Source organism: Pinus tabuliformis, chromosome 8 (genome assembly GCF_031772625.1).
Source record: "Pinus tabuliformis cultivar Carrire ecotype Pingquan chromosome 8, CPIR1, whole genome shotgun sequence".
Lineage (NCBI taxonomy): Eukaryota > Viridiplantae > Streptophyta > Pinopsida > Pinales > Pinaceae > Pinus > Pinus tabuliformis.
This window is the reverse complement of record NC_142294.1, coordinates 528,253,427-528,258,365: the sequence shown is the minus strand read 5'-3', so window position 1 is coordinate 528,258,365 and position 4,939 is coordinate 528,253,427. Positions and strand designations below refer to the sequence as shown.

The window sequence follows — 4,939 nt, the reverse complement described above, 5'->3', positions numbered from 1 at the left end:
GAAGTCTAGGCCAAATATTGGGTTGGAATATCGGGTTGGCAAGTAATCAGGTTCTATCTTTTAAATCGGACCTGATAAATCATTAACTGACAGTTTTTTATTTCCTATCGGGTCCGTATGACGTCGACGGATATTGGGTTGGCAAGTAATCAGGTTCTATCTTTAAAATCAGACCCGATAAATTATCAACCGAAAATTTTTATTTCCTATCGGGTCCGTATGGGAGTCAAAGGGGCATTGAAAAGGCGGACGTTTAATAGCCTATTTACTTTTAATAGCCTCATGAAAAATATTTACGCCGTAAGGCGTTCCTCTGGGAAGAACTCCCCTCCAGTGCCACTCCGTACCTTCCTGCACCATTGATTTCGTTGTTAGACGATGGAATTAATATTCACTGTTTGATTCGAAGTGTTTTGATTCATTATCCTTCGCTCCTTCGCAGGCGCATCGCATCTGGCATCTGGCAAGCATGCACTGCACTCCGAATCCTCCTGCGCTCTCTGTTCATTATTGACCTGTTGGCCAGTTTGATTCCCAAACGAAATACAGACCCTCCGCCGCTGAATTTCCGAGGGTTTCAGCCACAAATTATCATGCAGGTGCCCTGTCAAAGGTACAACCTTTTTACAGCTCGTTTGAGATCCAGTTTTGGGGTTCTGTTCTTTTGTTCTTGCGCTAAAATTGGGTTTACTCAGTGTTAGGTTATTCAGTCTGTCAAATTTCTGGACGATAAATTCACATGATCTGGATTTCAAATTTCTGGACGATAAATTCACACGATCTGGATTTCAAAGCTGAATAGGAGTGGTTCTTTCAAATTCGAAGACCATCGGCTCATATTGGGATTGGATTGAATAAACAATTGTGTCAATTTCGAAATGCCTCTGCTGGTTTTCTGTCGATATGATCTGTAACTGTTATTTAGATGCACTTTATAACCTGATTTGCGCCCGAAGTGACTCTGTGACGTGGAGCGAGAGATGCAACTTGTGTCTATGAAGGCTCCTACAGCTTTTCGTTATGTGCGCGCGTTATGTGATAGCAGGTGTAAATACAGACCCTCCGCCGCTGAATTTCCGAGGGTTTCAGCCACAAATTATCATGCAGGCGCCCTGTCAAAGGTACAACTTTTTTACAGCTCGTTTGAGATCCAGTTTTGGGGTTCTGTTCTTTTGTTGTTGCGCTGAAATTGGGTTTACTCAGTGTTAGGTTATTCAGTTGTGTGGGCATATTCTCGGTTTTGTTAATTGAGTGATGCGAATCCTATCTAATTTCTGTAGAAATATAATTTTTTTTTCCTGGTGATTCACGGCGTCTGGCACATTGTCTGTGAATTTTCAGGGTTTTTTTGTAAATTTCATTATTATTTAAATTCGGGGTTTTGCTGTAATTGGGGTTCAATTTTGGCTGTAATTGATCTGGTGTTTATGTAAAATTGCAACGGAAGAGGAACTGGTTGGCTTCTATCTGAAGAAAAAGATCCAAGGCGGCCACTGGTTCAGACAAGGCAATTCGCAACGAGCAGCTTCAATTTCTCGTGTTTTATGAAGGAAAATCCCCTTACAGACAGAGGACGGACTGGATTATGAACGAGGATGCCAGATTCAGATCCTCCACAGTCAAGGTCATTAATTTACATTTTCCTTGAATGTAATGATTCAGAATTTGCAAGGAATTCTTTAAGGTTATTTTATTTTATTTTATCCAAAGATGGATTCTTTATCCAACATTATTCAACACATTTCAAATAAGAAACAGGAGCTGAGTTCCAATAGTGATACATGCACAATTTCTGTGCAAAAAACGAAAATGATATATAAAGGTCCCTTCGTCTCACATCCCCAAGTTTCTCAACCTAAAGTGCCAAGAACAACAATCAGGTATATACTTGGGGATATTTGTTTCCTACCCAACAAACCATAGTTTAAAATAAATATATGGTCAGCCAAGAACCATGAGCGAACAATCCCAGAGATCTGCATCACAGGTGTATTTGATTGAACTTTGAAGAATACGCATGAGCGAAAATTGGTGGAAGCAGTAAACTACAGACGATGAGTAATTAGAATAGTTTTATATAAATGATACAATCCAGTTATCTTTAAAACAATAGTTATTGAAAGACATCTCAAGTGATATAAGCATAAGACCACTGTCAACTGAGGCTGCTTAAAGGTTGGTTATGATTTTAAACAAATGGTGCAGAAAAGGTGGAGGCTCCAAATCTCAATCTAAACTCCCCTTCCCCTCACTTGGAATAAAGGGCTGAAAGTTTACATTGCTGTGATTAGATGTTAGGATTCTAAAATGCAGATGAATCTTCCTACAGCAGAAATCATGGGATTTCGCCTGCTCTCAAGCACAATGAGCGAAGGAAAAAAAGACAGTAATCCCCTTCTAACCAACCAAAATATAAACAAGCACCTACAATTTGAACATAATCTGGTCTTTTAATCGTAGGCTACACCTTGGTAATATTATTTAATATTACAGAGACAAACAAACTCAGTCAGTCAAATAATATTACACCATCCATGTAAAATTGAATCCAAAAGACATAGACAGATGGGACGGATTGAAAAGTCAACCCCTGCATTTAATAATTCTAGTGCTCTAGCAAGCATGCCATCTAACTTTCGTAGGTGGACTGATTAGGCCATCCTCGCTGGAAAAAACCAATCACACCCCAGGGTCTGCACTCCGACTTTTCAAGGTTGGACAGGAAGAAAGGTTGAAGGGTTCGCTGCATTTAGTTCTGGTGCTGTAAAAACCATGCCAGCTAACTTACATGGGTGGATTGGCTAGGCCACCATCACTAACACAGAACCCATTTCACCCTAGGTCCTGATATGCACCTCCGAGTTGCCAATCTTGAACGCGAGGGAGAGTAGGATAGTGCCCTAAATTTAGTCCAGTTGAAGTAGAAAGCTAGCTTACATGTTAGTTTTAATAGTCTGAAACAAACACATACAAATAGAGGCTGTTATTATCAAACCTAATTTTCTAGACACTGAATTGTTGAAGTATTTGTTTCTCAGGTGGACAAAGGAAAAATTGTTGATGAGGCCATAGATTACATCAAGACCCAGCCCAACAATCAGAATTGGAAGCACATCATAGTAGAAGGATTGAGGTCACAATACTTTGAAAGTATTGGATATCATAATCTTTGAATCTTTGGATCACACCTTATTGTTAAACCATTCTATTCATTGTCATAGTTTATCTGAAAAGTTTAAAATCTTAGTGTTAGGATTTTATAATTGTGCCATGTTGTTTATTACCTTAACATATTTTCTGAATGGGTATCCAATTACAAAATAGATGATCCAAAGTAGTGTCCATTAAACTGCTTTATCAACAATCTGGGTCTGTGAAGTAGTTTTTTTTATATAATGCTACGATTGTATGTTGTATTTATTTTGTGAGTGCTGATTAGTTAGCCTTGATTGTTTAGTTTTCTAGCTATCCGGAAGAATAACGCCACCTTCTCCCTCATGAAAGGTCCCTGTTTCTGGTATTGAATTTCCAATGGCTGTATTCAAGATGAGAGTAATGGAATTAAAGGTGCCATAAAGATGATGTTGATTTGTTACTTTGAATTACAGAAATCTATTGGGGTGTTTTTGGGCTTCCCTTGTTTTTGTCCATCATAACTAGGTAGAGATCATTGTATGAAATTTCTTTACTTGCTTGTTTAACAACAATGTAACAGTGGTTGGGTTGGGATAATTTGATTAACATCTCTGATCATTCTGCTCTGTTTCTTTTGACTTTAATGAAGCAGGTTATGACACAGTGCTTGCACAAATAAATGGTGGTCGGGCTGAGAGGCCATCTGATTTACCATCAGAGATGGCTTTAAAAAGAAAGCGGTACCATGTTGAACCAGAGGCTGGTTATAACTCATCTGCACGGAAAGATGCAAACAACAATGATGAAGATGATGATGACTTTGAGAAGCACATATCAGAGGAATATTATTGGACCATACTTGGGGAACATACACAAAAGTTCAAGAAAGCCAATAAGTTGAAAGCAGCAGCAGCTGCTGCCCGCATAGGTCCCTCCACTGCAAAGCGTACATCAAACGAAATTTTAAGGAATAGTAGGAATTTGTTGTTCAATAGTGCCATGTTTTTATTGATGTGCATAATTTATGTGCTTCTTGATTAAAAGAAATCAAGGTTTTATGGCTTGGAAAAGGATGCGATCAGAGCGGTATATTGATTGGATGAGATCAGTGAATAGTTTGTATTTCTAACAGTAATTCTCTTGTTGGGGGCAGTTATGGGTTTTCTGAGGATGATTGTTCCTTGTTCATCAACAAAAGAAGACATTTTGGTTTGTTAGGGAAAGGAATTCATGTCAGCTGTGTATTTTTCAGTCTGTATGAACGAAATTTTAAGAAATAGTAGGAATTTGTTGTTGAGGGCAGTTATGGGTTTTCTGAGGATGATTTTTCCTTTTTCATCAACAGAAGAAGACATTTTGGTTTGTTAGGGAAAGGAATTATGTGAATTTAGTATTGTTGCTGGGTTTTTTGAAATGCAGACATTTTGGTTTGTTAGGGAAAGGAATTCATGTCAGCTGTGTATTTTTCAGTCTGTATGAACGAAATTTTAAGAAATAGTAGGAATTTGTTGTTCAATAGTGCCATGTTTTTATTGATGTGCATAATTTATGTGCTTCTTGATTAAAAGAAATCAAGGTTTTATGGCTTGGAAAAGGATGCGGCGGTATATTGATTGGATGAGATCAGTGAATAGTTTGTATTTCTAACAGTAATTCTCTTGTTGGGGGCAGTTATGGGTTTTCTGAGGATGATTTTTCCTTGTTCATCAACAGAAGAAGACATTTTGGTTTGTTAGGGAAAGGAATTATGTGAATTTAGTATTGTTGTTGGGTTTTTTTGAAATGCTGATTTCTTGATCAGGGA

General features: G+C 38.1%; 1 long non-coding RNA gene across 2 annotated transcripts; it reads left to right on the top strand.

Annotated features, from left to right (window-relative positions):
* Nucleotides 1–1,002: 1,002 nt before the first annotated feature.
* On the top strand, nucleotides 1,003–4,421 carry LOC149236480 (uncharacterized). 2 transcript variants are annotated; one of them, XR_016268402.1, is made up of 3 exons: nucleotides 1,003–1,121; nucleotides 3,788–4,063; nucleotides 4,289–4,421. It is a non-coding gene; the product is annotated as an uncharacterized LOC149236480 (long non-coding RNA). The 2 variants fall into 2 exon arrangements; XR_016268403.1 differs by having other exon boundaries at nucleotides 1,011–1,121; nucleotides 3,785–4,413.
* Nucleotides 4,422–4,939: the final 518 nt, after the last annotated feature.